At 38.3% G+C, this 19,369-nt stretch overlaps 1 protein-coding gene across 1 annotated transcript in view; it reads right to left on the minus strand.

Annotated features, from left to right (window-relative positions):
• The window catches only part of LOC150087348 (clotting factor B-like), a 91,865-nt gene extending 80,194 nt beyond the window's left edge, over nt 1–11,671 (minus strand). Inside the window, exon 1 of the mRNA XM_090371147.1 lies at nt 11,583–11,671. The gene's annotated coding sequence lies outside the window, so the exon portion shown is untranslated. The remainder of the gene's footprint in view (nt 1–11,582) is intronic.
• Nucleotides 11,672–19,369: the final 7,698 nt, after the last annotated feature.

Genomic DNA, 19,369 nt, shown 5'->3' on the forward strand with positions numbered 1-19,369 from the left:
CTTCTCTCTCCTCTACATATTGGTTTTAACGCTCTCTCTCCCTCCCGTATGCTCATGTTCATGTCGCTCATGTCACAGGTGATTTGCATGTTGCGAGGGCTAAAAATGTCGGAATAACTTACGGGGGAGGGGAACTCTCCGCCTGTGATCGGTTGTTCTCCGATCTCCGCCTGAGATCGGCTAACAGCAGCCTCGAACCCAGACCCCTCCAAATGAGCAGCAGGCGGCGATGTATTGTGACGACCAGGCCGCCATGGAGGGTATATAAAATAATTTTTTTATAATATCAATTACCATACTGACTTAAGGAACGTCTACTGCTTTTTACGGAACGTCTACTGCTTTTTACGTCTACTACGGCTGTTTAATTTTACTTAAATTTAAACCCTTCCTGTATAATTCGATACACAGGTACATATAATAATGACGAAGATGATAATATATCTTCCCTTTAATCTCCTATATAAAGAAATACTTCTAAGACTGCAAGTTTTACAATAATTGTTGTTGTTAATAATTATTATTGTAATAGTAATTTTAGTTATAAACTCATAGGTAAAGAGGCCTGTGCGCTCTGGATTCATGCTAAGTTATTATGTAGCATAGAGCGAAACGGAAGACAAAATAAAATAAAATAATCGACAAGTTTAATGTTAAATTGTAAAACGCAATATGTTAAATACATACAGTACAAAAAGCTTTCAGTTATTATTGACAGCAAAACTGACGGTTTAGGAACGTAGAACATAAGGGCGTGTAGTGCTAGTCATGCACAGTAAACTGCGTGATGTAATAGTTAACTGTTCGATGTTGAAGCCTGTGGTTGTGACGTATGCGAACGTTGCCAGCGTTTGTCACTCATGAGGATGGTTGATTCAATAATAGGGTGGACACGACATCCACTGCTTCTGTTGATCGAAGTATTAGAGCAGGTGATGTGCAACGACTCCAACCAGGCGCTGCGTCGGTAATGACATCGCGGTGTGGGTCAATGTCGCGTCGGGTCGACCAGAAGTGCTCAGCAATGGCCAAGTATTCTATGTCCGCTAAGCGGATGGCTCTTTCGTGTTCTGAAATACGTTTGCCGAGCCTTCTACCAGTTTCTCTGATGTAGCAGCCAGTGCAGTCACGGCAAGAAATGCGGTAGACTAGTCCACTTTGTAGTAAAGATGGGAACCAGTGTTTTCACTCTAGAGATGAGGGATCGCAATTTCCTGCCCGTGAGCTGTACGCACTTTTTCCCATGAGATTTCAGGATCCTATAAACCTGCTGTGATAGGTTAGGGTAGTATGGGACAAAGGCGCTCGCAGTGGAGTCATTACCTTGAATGTTCCTGTTGGTCGTTACGTGGTCATGTTCCTGCAGGTCACACCTGTCTAGAGTACTGGTGGGATAGCCCCACCTCACAAGATATGTCTTGACCCTAGCAATCTCGGTGCACCTCTCATCTATAGAACTAGAGTGGGTCCAGGTACGAGTTAACAAGGTCCACACAGTGCTAAGAAGATGGCTGTGTGTGTGTGCTGACCAATAGTTGGTAAATTGGCCGGCACACATTGCCTTGCTGTAGACTGTTATCTTCAAGTGCATGCCCTTATGTCGGACAAGGGTGGTAGGGTAGAGTATTGGCCGATGGTGAATTTTATGAAAGGTGACAGAGTTGAGGTGGTCTAAGAGCCGGTCGCCCGAATCTCTGGGGATAACTACAAACACATCATCCACTTAGAGACACCAAAAGGCAATGTGATCTGGTACACTCATAAATGCACGACCCTCCAATTCTTCCATCAAGTTGTTTGCCATGACCGAACTAATTGGGGAACCCATGGCTGTGCCGTGAACCTGTTGGTAAATGGAGTCAAACATAATTGTGCCACCAGTTAAGCACACTCTGAGGGCGGTGGAAATATCATCCGATTTTAGTTTGGTCCCATTACTTTTTGGTGTCGCTACGTGGATGACGTGTTTGTAGTTTCCCTCAGAGATTCGAGCGACCAACTCTTAGACCACCTCGACTCTCTGTCGCCTTTCATAAAATTAACCATCGAACTAGAGTCGGACAATATGCTACCATACTTAGACACCCTTGTCTGACGTGAGGGCACCCACTTGAAGACAACAGTCTACCGCAAGCCAATGTGTGCTGGCCAATTTACCAACTATCGATCAGCACACATGCACAGCCATCTTCTTGGTACTGCGCAGACCTTGTTAACTATAAACATATATATCGATTTATTTTAATAATTTTAAACTTATATACGGATTTTGAATATATATACCAATATATTTAAAAAAAAAAAAAACGCCAGTAAGGGAATGAGTGGTCCCGTATAATGCACATATAGCCAAAAAAAAAATAATAATAAATAAATAAAAAAATAATAATATATAAAAATTAGTTATTGTTAATTAATGTTGGTTAATATTAATTAATTTAGTTAATGTACGCAGTACGTTGTTATTGCATTTCAGACGCATTAGCAAATAATTCATAATTTATTTTAAAAAAGGAGCAAAATGCAACGACTTTTATGCGCGAACGGAGAACATTTCATTTCTGCGTAACCGCCATATTGCCCATTCATCCTCCAATCAGCGCATGGAAACAAACAATATCCAACACTTCAGCTACAATATATGGACAGCCTATTGGTCTGATTTTAATGAAATTTTTGAATATAATATTTCATAGAATGCATTTAATAACTCGGCTTCCAGTCGATGGAAAATCCGAGTTATTACATGACGGCGGACAAAGTAGTAGTAGAGGCATATGATGCAAGAAATCAAGCTTATTTAGTATCAGCCAAAAAAAAAAAAATAATAATAATTTCACACATCTTCCCTCTAAAAGTTTGTCCAGTTCCGCCTTGAATTTATTTAAGCTATCAACTTCCACGACAGATGGCAGTTGATAGCTTAAATACAAAGTTTGTTCATGCAATCCTTTACCCGCTGGCTAAAGGCAAATTTCCGCACATCTATTCTACAACTATCTTTCCTCAATTTGAATTTATGCTCCCTCAGGTTCGTAATCTGAGCTGCTCAACCTATTCAAGGACTTATACACTTCATTCAGATCACCTCGCAGGTGTCTAGAACTTAAGCCCCTCTTGGTAATAAATAAATAATAAATAAATATTCATTTATTGCAACTACAGCAAACCCATCACAGCACTAGGCTAGGGGTATAAATTCAGTACAAAGGAGACAAATATAAATTTAAAAAAAAAATACATAGCATATTCTATATATACATTAACAATGAATAAGAATTATAATGATCAAAAATATATATTGCAGAACATCACATTTGGCTCTCGGATGCAGTTATTGGGTTGCAGCCAGGCAGCTGTTTTTATTTCTCATAATTTGATTGGAAATGAAACTCCTGTAGGCTTCAGAGTTGAGCAACCTCTTACAATCAATGTTGAGATAATTTATGAGGTGTAGGGATGCATTAGGGAACATCCTGTCCATTTGTTTTAGTCTGCAGAGTTTGGATTTGAATTGTTGTTGGTTTCTTGAATTTTCCCTGTTGGTGGGAGCTCTTATGTTGGCTAGATTTGGTGAATTGGTTGCAGACGTAATTAACTTTGCAAGAAGCATGACTCCAGACTCGTTTATCATCTGTTGCAGAGGCTTTGTTTTTAAGTTTTCATAAGATGATCCCTTCGTTCCCCTCACCAATCCTGTTGCCCTTCTCTGTACTCGTTCTAGCAGCTCTACATCCTAAAATGAGGCCTCCAGACCTGCACGTAGTACTCAAGGCGTGGCCTGACCATTACCTTATACAAAGGGATAATTACCTCCGTTTCTCTGCTAGCAAAATTCCTATATATCATTGACAATACCCCATGACCTGCTGTGGCAGCCTGTCTGCATTGCTCAGAAAACTCCATATCTGCACAATTACGCCCAGGTCTTTTTCATTTTCTACCACCCTAAGTGTAGTACCACACAGTTGGTACATTCTTCTGGGATTACTGCTACCCACAGTGGCGGATCCAAAAAAAAAAAAAAATGACAGGAGGAGCACCATTTGTGACAGGGAAGAACCAGAAGCGGAATTAAGGTCGGCTAAGGCCCCGGGCGCAGAAGAAAATGGGCCCCTTAAAAAAAAAAAAAAAGAGATAGGGAAAATAAAAATACATGTTAACCATTTTTTTTAAATAAATAAAATATATTATGTACTACTATTCATGTTTTATTTCCAATAAAATTTGAATATAATATATGTATTATATTATATTCGCGTCTTTTTTCAGCCCCTGATTGATGTCGTTTCATTTTTCTAGCTACCATTGGTAGCCTACCAATGAAAAGAAAAACATAAAATTTAATAGTCTGATGATTAGAATACTAGAGAAGAGATTTTTCGTTATAGTGCAATAAATTAATGATTAATTAAAATTCAAATATTATTCATAAACTACGAAAATCCAGGCGCTGATGTAACAACAGGAATTAATTTTATCTTAATATAATTTCAACAATATACGATATTTGCGTATATCGTAAGTCTGCACTGGAGGAGAACCTTTGAAGTACAAAGTAGCAAATACGATTCTATTGCTCCGATGAGCGGTAGCGATGTATAATATGCAGCGTAGTGATGAAATAATGAAAATAAGCGAATATCAACATACTATCAGGTTTTACCGCCGATTTTAAACTTGTACGTAATTAAAATTGCACATATGAAACCAAATTTGGTGTCATTAGAAAAAAGTGTAAAGTTGGGGTTTTGAGGGGCCCTTCAGAAGTCGGGGCCCAGGGCGCGCGCCCGGTGCGCCCGCCGTTAAATCCGCCTCTGGTTGTAAGGTATGTTGGTGTCTAAGGGCTTCTGGGATTTCTCCCATCTCCGCGGATGTATTGAGTCAGAGATTTGAAGGTGTGTTGGGTCATGTGCAGTATATTGTGTTGTGCCCTTTGTTCTTATGGTCTATTAGCAGCGAAGACCCTAGTGGGACCTGACGTTACCACACCATGCCACGGGGAGGCTGACTGGGTGCACCACTGATGCTAGAGTACTCTGGCGGGTCCTGCCACCTACTCTCCTGGGATTTCAGTGGCTAAGACCAGATTTGAGAATGAAATGATCGCTGTTTCTTGAGCAACGGTTGTAATTTTACAGTTATTCGGTCTCAGGCACAGATAGCAAGGTTCCCCCCCCCCCAGACCTGGGGTTTTTACGTCCAGAAAACAGGCAAATCGACCAGAGAACACACGCAATTTACAGACAAAATAAATATGGGTAGATGTAATCATTTACAGGGGATCCTAATATCATAATTTTTGTAATTTTAGCAGAGAGTAGGTTGTGAGCTGATAAAAAAAAATCTAAATACTGTACATCAAAATTATTGCCCGACCTAATAAGTCGGGCAATAATTTTGACACTTGGCCCATGGGTGTAACCATAGGGCATGAAAAAAAAAAAAAAAAAACGTTGTGTAAGAGAAAAGTAAGGTGGGGAGGCAAAAGACTGGAGGGTAGGAAACAGAAGGAAGGGGCTGACAGGGAAGATGTAAACAATGCAGCCAATGTTGCTTGGCGTCACCTATTAATTGACGAGTCAATGGGTCCATATTTCGGCGTCACATGTTAAATGACGAGGCACTGGGTCCATATCTAGGCGTCATGTATTAGATGACGAGGCACTGGGTCAATATGTATGCTACCTATTAATCGTTACCTATTAATTGTTTTCAATTTATTTTTTTCTGTAATCATTTTGCGTTAATCTTTTATTCGTTTTAATTTCTGGAGAGTATCATACGTAAGTGTTCCACGTATCATATTGAGGTAAATTTCGCTTATTCTTCTACAAATACAGAAACTATTTAATACTTGTATCATGTACCGCAACGCTTTAAACTGCGTGGCGTCAAGACAAACTAGAAATTAGAAATCTATAGAAGTATAAAGATATAACAGGCAAGTATTACAGGGAAATAAGGTTGTGGTATTTTCAAGGATGTGTGTTAAGTCTGAATATATTCTTTATTAAAAAGCTCAAAGTGAGTTTATCTTTAGCTTTAAGTAGTTATCGCAGGAGTCCTTATAGCATCTTTTTTTGGCTATGTGTAATATTTACATTTTTTTTTTCTTCTTTTTTTTTTTTACTACAAAATATTTCAAAAGTGTGTATTTCAAGTGAAAAAAATTTTGGAATTGCTTTCATTAACAGCCCCTCCCCCCTCCACAATCACTACCAAAATCAGGGTAAAAGATTTTAAAAAGATGGGTATATCAGCAGAGATACTGAACCGAACTGCACATTCGGATACAAAAGCTCATTTTCGTATTCACTTTGAATACGAGATGTATAACAAAATCATTACCGTTTTTGCTTCTATAGCTCAAGTCACTAACACACAACTGGGTGTTTTTCATAAATAATGGAACAAACACACACATTACTTGGCCAAATTTCGATTTTCCACGAGGATTTTCACTAAATTAATCCCTTGTGAGATGTTTAACATATAATTATATGCAAATGTTCCCATAATTATATACGCTGTATGATTACGACAGAGCTGGGGGGGGGGAGAGTAGTTAGTTTGGGTGAAGGCTATTGGAAGATATGTGTGAACGCCTCGTTGCAACAAGATGAGCATTTCTTGATTTCTCTGTAGAACCGGATTGTTTGAGCTAGCACCAAGGCAACTTAAATCATGAGGATTCGACATACCGTGTCAATTTACAAACTAGGTTATTCCTAGAACAGAGCTGTGACGTGAAATTTGATATTAAGCTCAAATAGTGCTGTACACTGCAGTAACCTCGTATACCAGAAAATATAGGAGACTTAATAACGTTTAGTATTCTACCAGATAACCAAACATTAATTCTCCCTCCACAGTGAATGAATTTCGATACACATTCAGGCAAATCAGTGTTATCATTTTTCCCAGGCCATTATGTGAAGTAAATTTTCAAATTTCAGCCTTGACATATGATCAAAGCATAGTAAGTAGAGACTGCTGGAAAATTAAATGTGACTATTATAAAGATTTACAGTTACTGGAAGGTGGATGAAAGTCTGGTCACGCAATAAGGAGCTGTTATTTTTACCCTTTCTAGTTAGTGGTTAAAAAAGCAGATACATGAACGGAAATGGCGATACTAGAAATATCTAACAGTTTCATACGATAATTGCTGTCATCCTGCGAGCGCAGGATGGCAATTATGATTTGAAAACAGTTATTAACATAAATCAAATAGCAGGTTTTTAAAAGCGAGAAGAAACGTTTAATCTGTAAACTCAATGAACTTTGAAAATTGCAATAATTAAGGGAAAGTGCTGCAATAACTGGCGATAGTGTTATCAGTTCGTACATCTGCAGCTTACAAATCACCTCACTGTTCGTCTGCTCATAATCGCCTTTGACATTTAGGGTCGTCGAAAACGGTAATTTATAGCAGTTTCGTCCGTTATTTTATCACCAAGAGCTTCGTACATGTTAGTTGCGTGCAGTTACAGTTATGTTCATTTGTTTTTGAACCGTGCGTATATTCTAAGTGTGCTTTTTATTAAAATTCCGAGAAAAATTTCTAGTATTCAGAGTCCACCTTCCAAAAGATTTCATGGCTACACCCGGATGCAGAAGGCATTTAATGATCCAAGCAACCCCTCCTTCGATTCGTCTTTCTTTTATAATAACAATTATGCGATCAGGATTATAGTTATATTGCCGATGGGAACTTCCAGGCGATAATAATATGCTCATATACATTGTGGAGCATCGGAGGAATGCACGCTGCCAGACTCCAAATCAAGATAGAAGATAAGCTGGCGGGAATGCGTGAAGCTCAAGCGGGGGGTGGGGAACCCAGACAGAAGAATGTAAAGGAAGAAGAACGGTCTTTGCCTTCTCAACGTCCCACGCAGCTTTCTATCCGGCAGACTCCATCATTATAACAGGGCTTAGCGAAGAAAATTAGCATAAAAACGGCTACCAGAAAGTAGTCATCCCCATGTGTCAGACAACCGAACCACTGCAGAGCGTTAAGAGGAAACAAATGACAGTGAGTGGCATTTCGAGATTTTAAAGGATCAAGCATCACGGGCAGACTATTTTGATACACTTAAATTGATTAGTCTTTCCCCCCCCCCCTCCCTTCAAGTGAGAATGAACTGAATGCTGGATACTCATTATGATTAATCAGACAACCTTTAATTATCACAAGTGATGATTCCTGTCGAAATCGCTGTCAGTGTAACTCACTCCAAATTTTGGATCAGAACAGATTTTTTTTTTAATCCATCTATAACTCACGTGACCAGTTAACGGTGCAGTGATCGTTTATTTCAGTTCCCATATACACTAATAGGCAAAAGTTTAAGGTACAAATAACGAAATATGATCCTTTTCAAAGTAGTTGACGCAACATTACCCGTGAACTTGTGGGTAATGTTTGACATATCAAAAATATGCAAATTAGCCTACATCTAGCTGAAAATGAAATCAGTACACAGGAGTGGATATGATTACCCCTGGCGGCTAGGCACTCCAGAAAAGCCGTTCATTCAGGTAATGAAATGATTTAATTAATTAAGAATCCTAGTACTAATGAAGCCCATTCTACCAGAAAATAGTTCGTAACGCGTGTAAGGTTATGGGGGATGTGTTGAAGACTCGAAATGTGTTCTCTCGTAAGTGCTCATTGGGATTCAGATGTAAAACTTCGCTGGCCACTCCATTCAAGAAATATTTTCTATCAAATGCGCTATATTGGAGGCAATATCATTGTCCATTAGAAAGAACTGAAGGCTATTTCAATTCTGTGTGATTCTATAAAAAAAACGAAATATTGCAATCACAGCAGTTCCCCCCTTTGAAGATCTGTAGCTCAGTGTATGCACCACATTATATCTGCCATCAGAGACCTCGTACGTAGAGATCGCTTTTCCTGACCTTCAGTTTTGGGTTGTCCGCCTCCTCTCCCCTTGAGTTCTCCTTTTCTCCAACGTTAATTTTTCCCTCCTTTTCCCCAACATTAATTCTCTACCCCCTGAGCTCTAGGACCAGCCCTGTAACAAGATACATTTTGGCAAGATATTCCATCCTGAGGCAACTGAAAATTCGAGATAAAATGGACTGTGCACTCGCGTGTAGCACATTGATTATAATCGCCATCCTTCCACTCGGTGTGGAAGACGCCCAAGTCCGAATCCCGTCAATGATGCGAGGCAATTTTAGTCTTTTTTTTTTTTTTTTAAGAATGTGGCTTAGATGGTCGGTCTACCGATGGTCGCCTGTTTTTTTTTTTTTTTTTTAATTAATGTAAACTCATCTGACTTGCTGGTCGTGCCGGAGTATAAACAAAAACGATTTCAATTTATATTAAAAAAAAAAAAATTGTAAATAAGGCACAAACTGGACAAAAGCTGAGGACCTTTTTTTTTTTTTGTGACATTCCATATTCGATGGTTACGCTGTTGTCTGAAGATGAAAGGTGATGATAGTGACTTCTAGTACCAGTTCAACTTTCAGACTATACATTATTACTACCATCACAAAATGCAGCCTTAGTACAGGTGGTAGAATAGCTGTCCTCTCCACACCGGGTTGAAAAGACCTCAGTAATTTTAATAATAATTACGCAAGTTTTGCAAACAAGTTCCTTAGACACCAGTGACACACAAAAATTCAAATTTTATCCACTTTTTTTAACTGCTAGACCATTTAGAGCGAAATGCCTATGAAAAGTATATTACTATTATTATTATTATTAGCCATATGGTGCAACACTTATGCTGCACCAGCCAAAAAAAAAAAAAAAAAAAAATTCCCGAGTTACCCTGAGAGAGAGAGAAGCAGAAAGGAATCACCAAGAAAGAAAAGAATGATGAAATCCAGCTCAGAACCCTGGGTGTGCCAAGCCCATACCTCACCAGATGTGAGCCCCTGGGATGTGTGTATATATATGCACACACACACACACCCCACGTGTGTGTATATATACACACACTTATATGTATATATTTGATATACAGGGTGTTTCAGTTAAACGTTTCAGAACTTCTAAGAGGGGTAGGGTACATCCTGACAACTCGAAATCATATAGCAATGTGGGGTCGGAAATGCTTTCCTGAAGCGGTGTTGTACACAGAAGCACCATAAAGAAAAGAGACCGTAAGTGAGAAATCGTTTTAATAATACATGAAAAGAAGCAAAAGGTACATGGATTAAAGTAAGTGTTCGAAGTTTCTTCCACGGGCTACAATGCACGCCTCACATCTCCGACGCATGGACATCCGAACATTCTGGAATACTCCAGGCGAATTTCGAATTTCTTCGGCAGCTACTGCGATTCTTGCAACCAGCTCCTCAGCATTGTCAACAGGAGCGTCATAAACTAGGATTTCATATGACCGTGAAAATTCCTTCACAAGGGAAGGAATTTTCACAAGGGAAGGACCTTACCTGTTACCGTGTCGTCTAACCGGACCTATCTACTTGATCTTTCTGCAGCAAGTATTGCCACAACTTTTGAGAGATGAACAGATTTCTGCATCGACGCAACAGACAACGTGGTTCCAACACGATGGAGCCCCTGCCCATTATAGCGGAGATGTTCGTAACTACCTGGATGTCACATTTGGTCAACAGTGGATCGGACGTGGTGGTCCCGTGCGTTGGCCTGCTCGGTCACCCGACCTCTCATGTCTTGATTTTTATTTCTGGGGTCATATGAAATCGCTAGTTTATGACACCCCTGTTGACAGTGCAAAAATTAAAGTACCATCTTATTTGTGATAACTTTTAATTTATGACACAAAAGGAAAATTTCTTTAACACCTCTCACTATAGCTTTATGAATACAAAATCAAACGTACTTGAACATTCTCTGAACAGATATGGAGTCATCAGATTGCTCGAATGAAACCTTGATTTTAACATTAGAACAACTTACAGGATAACTAATGGAAGAACACTGTACATTTATTATTAAGAATTAATGTTACAATTTTAAAAATTTTTGAATTATAATTTATAGTTCTCTCTCCACTCTACTTGGAGGGGGTCTGAATTATAATCGTAATACTAACTTCATTTATTACTATTTGATAATTAAAGCAAAATTATAACTTGCTGATATGGAATATTATTTCCTGACAGTTATTTTTTTGGTGTATTATTTTATGGAAACAAATAAAAGGCGTATTGTAATAATAATATAATTATTAATTGTCACAATAAATATGAATTATTGGGTCATTAATATTCTATTGTATTATTAATATCATCAAAAAATAACATTACAATTTGGGCAAATATTGAAAGGATAAGCAAAATCTTCAGATAACGTAGAATTTCTGAGCCAATAAGGTCATTCATTACCAGGTCAAATATCAGTTCGCAAAGCAGTTCTGTTTATGGGAGGAGCGGTTACGAATTTAATATTCATAGCTAAATGCTGCATTTTTCACAATTGGTAAGAATAATTCGACTAATACTTATTTGCTAAAAATGCATATAAGAAATTATGCTGATACTACGTCAGAGCTTGTCGTTATCTGACAATTAATATTTAACTCATACAACTGCACTAAAATTCTTACCTGGACAACTAGAATATTCGGTGGAAGAAAAGAAGAGAACATTATATTTATAAAATACAGTAACTGGAAGATAAACACAACGCCATTTCTTTTATATTTTGTTCTGCACGCGCGTTACTCACACTTGCCAAGCGCCAAACATAACTAGCTGCGCTTATCTAAATGTAGCCTCGATGGCGCCGACTATGTTAAAAAAACTGTCAATTAATTTATTTCCACAAAATGATAACTAGCTAAATGTTCAACCTTCAGTATGTTTTATTTTTAAATATGACAAAAAACGATACCAATTTGAAAATGCAGAATGCAATTAAATTACAGATTTTCTTTTTCTCCTTTTTTTTTTTTTCCGTCTGTATACGAGTGAATTGCCAAATGAAAAAAAAAAAAAATCCATGCACGCACATGCAAGAGGTATATACATGAAATTTCAGGTATATTTCAGGTATATACATGAAATATGTATATACCTGGTAGGTTTTTAACTCGAAAATATTTTGTGATACTAAAGGCAATTCTTGAAGATATGATTACAACACTACGGGAGGATGCCCCTTCTTATTCCATAATTAAGAATTTAAACAAGAGAGGGAGAGCGTGGAAGATGACTTGCACTGTGGAAGACCTGCAACGTCCATTATTCCAGAAGTTGTTGTCAGTGTGCATGACTGAAGTGATCGACGAGTGACAATTTGGTACATTTACAACGCCTTGGGCGTCTTTTCCAAACGTGTGTATCACATAATAACAGAAGTTCTCACTATGAAAAAGCTATCAGCATGATGGGTGCCAAAATTGTTGAGACCAAATTAAAAACGCAGAAGAGTTGTCAAGTCAAGTAAACATGAAGGCCGCCGTAGCCTAGTGGTCGGGCGCGCGGGTGCATAAGTACAACGTGCCTTGAGTGACCGGGGTTCAAGCCCGTGACTTCTGAATACGGTGTTGTTTCTTGTACTCTGTCTATCTTGTGAACTCCTCTGACCGTTTGGTCGTCCCGGAGTATAAACAGAAAATTAATTATTTATTTGCATCATTTTCAAGCAGATCCAGCAAATTTCCTTGCAAGGTTTGTGACCGTGGAGAAGACGTGGGTCTATCACTTTCATCGTGAGACAAAGAAGCAGTCTAAACAGTGGAAGGCTATTGGCGCAAGAGTAGAGTGGAAAAGCAGCTCTTCTCTCCATTCAAAGAAAGTCAAGTAGATTCCTTCTGTTGGCAAGGTCATGGCATCCGTTTTTAGGATGAGAAGGAATGTTGTTAGTCGATTACCCTGAGAAAGAACAGACAGTCACAGGGGCATATTGCACAGACTTTGTGGGGCGTTTGTCTGAAAACATTAAACATAAACGCCGAGAAAATCTCAGGGAAGGACTCTTGTTCCACTACGACAACGCGCCTGCTCACAAGTCTGTCATTGACATGACTGCGCTGCATGAGTACAGCTTTAAATCCCTGGACCCCCCCCCCTATTACCAGATCTAGCGCCATTGGACGTTCACCTATTTCCTAATTAAAAAAATACCTAACTGGCATCCATTTGCCTGCTGATAGTGACGTCATTGTTGCAGTAGCCCAAGAGAAAACTCTCTTAGCATCTGGAATCAACGAATTGCAGCACTGATGGCAAAAGCGTGTTAACTCGAAACGGGACCATGTTGAAAAGTAGCATGTTAGGAGACTCCTAAAATAAACCCTTCATACTCAGGACAACGTCGGTTATCGTACGGGTATATCGGTTTTCGTACGGGGCGAGGGCTGCAACGCTCGCCCAAGACCAACTAAGAGTGCTTCTCAAACTATCTGTGGTGAAGGACCAGTTCCTTTCATTTCCGATCCGTAGCGGACTTGTACTTTTGTAAAATACAATCGTCACGGACTGGTAACGAAAGAATTATCGCGGACCAGTAACGTCCACGACGAATTTCCAATTCGTCGGGGACCGGTAACAAACAGTTCGAGGACCACACTTTGAGTAGCACTGAACTAACCAACTCATGGCTGTTCAGAAGTGTAGTTAACACTGTAGTACAGTAGTTGTTCTTGCTGTTAACCCTCCAACAGTTCCCCCTGGAGGGTTAGTCTAGTATAAAAAATTTCTTTCCTGATATTTATTAATATACACAGTTAAACACAGTTCACCAGTATTACAACAATGAAATTTTAGACAATAAATTTAAAATAAAAACAGTAAATAAATACAGAACAAACCCTCATATCTGGTTGCATTGGGACCAGACTGGATTTTGTAATAAAAGCTTATAGAATTAGATCTCCTTTTCCATCATTGCATAACAAGTATAGCGTACAATATGCCTTTTTATTTTACCCTGTTCTGTACATAATGTACGGTATACATAAAAATGTGTGCAAACTATGTGCATTTAATAAAGAATGCGTCAACGATACTGTAAAATAGCGCTAATAAATTTTAGCGGCATCCTTCTCCCCATAATAGCAACTGTGGAACTAGTCATGAAGGAATTTCAAACTGAAATCGTTCAATTCAAAACCAATTTCAAATCAATAATAATAAAAGTGCTGTATTATGTAATATATAATATAATATCGAGAAGGAAGAATTGGATGATACTTTTAGCTCATGTATCGTCACTTTCTTGACCACAACCCTACCACTTTCCGTTGCATATTATGAAATCGGCTAACAACCATAAGCACTGGAATTAAACTCCTCCCTTTTTAGTGCTGGTACCCAAAAAGATAGGGAGGTAACCACACTGTCACCTCTTATAAAAGGAGGACCTGAACACGCCTACAGAGGAGGAGCAGGGTCGCTAGCTGAAACATTAAGACACTAACATAAAATTTAAAATTGCTAACAGTAAACCTTCTTTTTTAGTGTATACAACAATCAGTAGAATTACGATATTTAAAGGAAAAAAAAAAGGGCGATTTGCAAAAGATTGCTGTGTCTAAACTGAAGCGCACCTGAGTGTGGTGGCTCAGAACAAATGGTTGGGAAATCTCAACATAATTGGCACTTAGAAAACAAAATTACGGCTATCTTTTTACTTCTTATTCTGTGTACCTTACGCATGTGTTTCAGGTTATACTAAGGGGAGTCCCCCCTAGTCAGGAAATACCCTACAACCTTCCTGTAGTATTTAAACTATAAGTTTCTTGTCCTTGATCTGGCTGTTCTATATTTTAGTGGTCTTGGTGTTCAGGAAGGCGAGTGATACAGGAAGCAGGATTTCAGGTGGTAGTTAAGCTTATGCAACCATCGCTGTTATTCGGTGCCCCTGGCGAACAAGGATGTAAATGAAAGTGAAACCACTCGAAACCAGCAGCACGTGATAGATCCACTAAACCACAGCCAGTTTACATTTGTAAAAGACTATTGTAAAAGTCCCAACGAAAAATTAAAAAGCAATAATATTCAAATAAAATATCGAATAATATTCAAATGGAAAAAAAAATTTAAAAAGCTAACATTCGTTTTCTTTTTTTATTATTGCTTTATTATTTTTTTCAATTTTCCTTTTAATAAAAATGCAGCTTTCAGTTTAAGGTGGAAAACTACTTATAAAAACTTGTTCTGTCGTAGTGTGTAAATAGGACTGCTCGGAGATAGACGAGACAATGATTTCGGCGCCTGAGACGAACCTTGAATTTGGTTCTTCCTCTCCCCTATTCTGACTTTTTCTTTTCTTTGTAAAATGCCCCCCCCCCCCGGCCTAAAAGTTTCTCCTAAGGCGTTGCATCATCGACTCGTGTATCGTTTCGGCCCTGTGTGCAGACAAGGTACACGGTCCGATGTAAACTGTCTGTGGTTTAGTGGATCTATCACATGCTGCTGGTTTCGAGTGGTTAGAGGTCGCCTCTATTCGCTGATAAGAACTTCTAGACTTTTAAAGACTAAATTAGTAATTCACAGACAAAGTTATTAGACAGTACGGAATTTGGATCATCTTGTTTTCAGTACTAAATTTCTAAATCAAACAGGATAAAAATCTATCTGGATTAGCGAGAATTAATTTTAAATTCTCTTTTTACGACTCCATCCTCTGATGTCTGTCGTGAATGGGAAGGTTTTTGGGAATCCATCTTGCACAAACTGGGGACATTCCCAAAAGTTCACATATTATTTTTAAAATGCACCCATGGGAAATGATAGGTACTTTTTCATTGTTGCAATCACTTATAGATAGGCATCAAGGGTTTTCACGAGCAGGTTAAGTTTCCATGATTCTTCCAGAACAAGAATGTATAGTGAACAAATTAATGTCGTTAGCAGTGTCCCATTCATGAAAAAAGTCAACTCTGTATAGAGCAGTTTTAACTTATTTAAAGTTATTTTTGGGTGGGGGAGGAACAATTCGATATTTATCTCCCCAGTTTATCCCTTACTTACTCAATGGGATTCAGGTGTGGCCTTGCTGGCAGCTCCATTCGGAAAATAGCTGCACTGAACAAAGTCGTTCACCAGTTAAGCTCTTTGGGGAAGAACGTTGTCATCTAGAAGAAGGAAGTGGGGGGGGGGGAGGACATCACTACAAAAAGGTGTCTGACAGCGTTCAAAAATTTTGGTACTATACCTCATAGTAGTTACAATCCCTGTCTCGAAGATGTTATTGTTATTTGGCTTTTTTTTTAGGAGCATTAGCAACCAAGACCATTTTGCTCCGGGGATATGCGGTGGTCATTCCCTGACCTTTCCGCATCCTCCGTACTTGGTGTTCATGGGCTCCTACCCCGGTCTAATCAAGAAGCGTGTGCTACGCACTGCTGCTCCTGCCCACCTGGCTACGTAGGCGCCTCTCGAAGATGTGAAACAACCTTACACCTATTGCACATTATACCTGTCCAAACAATCAGACCTCCTCCTCCTCCTTAGCTATCCTTTTCCCTATTGTTAATAGTAAAATAATTTCGGATGTTAAAATCAGAGTGAATGAAGAGCTGATGATAAAAATGAATGAATTAATTAAAACGAATCGCTAAGGTTGAAATTTTGTGATTACTATCAGCAATTATTTTTCTTAAAACAGGTGGCTGCCAAAAAAAGAATAGGTGGTCCTAAGTTAACCAAGTATCCCAACAGATTATGCAGAGTAGAAATGAAAGTCCCCTTAGACTGAAGCATCCTTAAAATGGTATATGCGGTAACACAGAAAATGTAAGACAAATTCAAATTCAGCTAAGTCCTCACATCCATAGTAACGAAAATTTCCGTTTCATTAATAGTATTCCATTATTGCAAAATCCATTATAATCCAAATCGCTTTGAAATAAAGGAGAGTTCGAGATAATGATTATGACACCTTTTCGTTAGTAAAAATCTCTGCAATTCTCAGTAAATCATTTTTTCCAATAAAGGAAAAATGCTAAAAAGAACCTAGAAACAATTCAAAAAATCCTGCCACCACAATGCAGCCTTGGCCTCTTGGTCTGACATTTTATTGGTGTTTCCGGCAGATGCAGCATTCGGTGAAATGTATTGCGAGTTAATGTGGCTGATGGGATTTGACGATGGTGTTTTCATCGGCACGACTACGCGTCTATGCAGGCAGTTGCAAAAATATCTGGAAATTTGTAGCAAGTGGTTCGTTGTTCGCGAGAATTCTGATTTCTTGTTCTTCATCGTAGGCACTTATAATTATAGTGCAAATGTTTGGTAGACAGACAAGAAAGAATTATTACTATTATTATTATTCATGTGGAAGTTTATAAGACAAGGATTCAAGAGCCAAATTCATTAGCTAGTCACTTCAATAACCTTACATAAAATTCTCAGAATTAATCAGTTTCTAATTTGGTACCATCTCTAATTGTTCATAACTACTTCTTGGACATATGTTAAATCCCTAACTTCTCCTATATTGTATGGTATTTAAATAAACATGGAATTTCGTCGTTAGTCCTTAATTATAATTTTAATTTTTTTAATGTATACAGTACATATTTTTTTAAAAAAACAGATCCCCGCAAACTGAAGTTTGTTGTTGAAAGACAAACAACTTCTGCAAGCCGTTTGTCAGTCGGATGAATCCAGACTTATGGGAAGAGAAAAAGGGGATGATTTCCCCGGTGGTTGTGAGGATGGCCATCAATGACTACCAAGCAAAAGCCAATCAAAAAGAAACAAACTTCGAGGATTAAGGAAGATGAGAAACAGCTAAACTTAGATTGGTTGCCCAAGTCACCTATAATGGATTGAATTTTAATGCTGTTTCAGCAATTCCCCTCCCCCACCACACACACAAAATTTCGACTTATCTGTATACAAATGGAAGCAGCCTATGTTTCTAATGTTTGGGCACTTGTTATTATTGTTTTTCTAAGCGTCAGCATTTAGGCCAAATTTTCAGAGCAAGTTTTGTTAGTTTCTCAGAAGGTTTTGAGGGTCAGTTCCGATTTCATAACCTCTCCAGTTTTCCATTGCAGAACATTGCTCTAAGTTAAGAACAGAAGTTCCCTTTTTTCTTTTTCGGCTCTTATTTAGAATACTCTTTTGGATCTGTGTACTAAATTTTACGTCGCTAGGTTAACCATTTATCCTTTTTCCCCCTCCCTTAAAAGAGTTCATGCACAAATCGCACCTTGTGGCTACCCATCACGTGATAAAGATTTAGTAAATATTGTTTATACGATATAGAAATTTTTAACGTTATTTGATACGTTAAAATTGATAACGGGCTCTGCCCAAAATGTAATGCAATAAATTCATTACCTAACTTGTTATATTTAAATTATGGTAAAACATTTATACTTTAAAATTTTCAAAACTGTTACGTAATTAAAATTAAATTTCTTAATTAATCGGTTTGAAATATCTGAAATAATAGAGGCATTTTAGAATATACTGTACGAATTTATATGAAGCGTAGTAACAGATCGGGATTCATACCTGCATTTCGTAACTCGGGCTTGGGTTTGTTTACCGTGATGGCCTTTATTTTTTTTCTTTATTATTTTACCCTTTTCTTTCTAATAAAAAAATATAATTAAAGTTTACCAAAGTATGCGGATGACGCAGGGGTTATAACCATCACCTCTTCGCACCAGCTGTGAAATTTCCAGACTCGAAACCAGTCAATGACGCAAGGAACTTTTATGGGCTTGAATCTATATAAGCTATCAACTTTTTAGCATTAGCATTAGTAGAGGCATTTGATGCAAGAAAGCAAGCTTATGCAGCATCAGCCAAAAAAAAAAAAAAAAAAAAAAACACTTCCATTTCACCCCTCCGTTTGTTCCAAGTACCTTGTCCAGCTCAGGCGTAAATGTATTTAGGCTATCAACTTCCACAACAAAGGATAGAAGTCTGTTCCACCAACCAACCACCCGCTGGCTAAAGGCAAATTTCTGAACATCTATCCTACATCTCTCTTTCCTCAACTTGAATTTATGCCCTCTCAGGTGATTATTCTGAGCAAGAGAAAGAATCCTATCAGCATTGAGCATGCTCAAACCATTCAAGGCTTTATACACCTCTATCAGATCACCTTGCCAGTCCCTAGTCTCCAGACACTGTAATTTGCAAAATTTAAGCCTTTCTTCGTAAGAGCAACCCTTTGTTCCATTCACTAATCTTGTTTCCCTTCTCTGTACTCGTTCCAACACCTCTAGATCCTTCTTAAAATGCTTGATTACTGTATACTGGCCTCCGGACCTGTATACAGTAATAAATAAAATAAATAGTCTGTTTATACTCCGGCACGACAACCAAGTCAGTAGAGTTTACAATAAATCGTCAATACAAATATTTATCGTATTTAGTAGTCACGGGCTTGAACCCCGGTCCACTCAAGGAACGCGTGCTATGC

The sequence above is a fragment of the Mastigoproctus giganteus genome, chromosome 4 (genome assembly GCF_048544385.1).
Source record: "Mastigoproctus giganteus isolate SK-2022 chromosome 4, ASM4854438v1, whole genome shotgun sequence".
NCBI classification, from domain to species: domain Eukaryota; kingdom Metazoa; phylum Arthropoda; class Arachnida; order Uropygi; family Thelyphonidae; genus Mastigoproctus; species Mastigoproctus giganteus.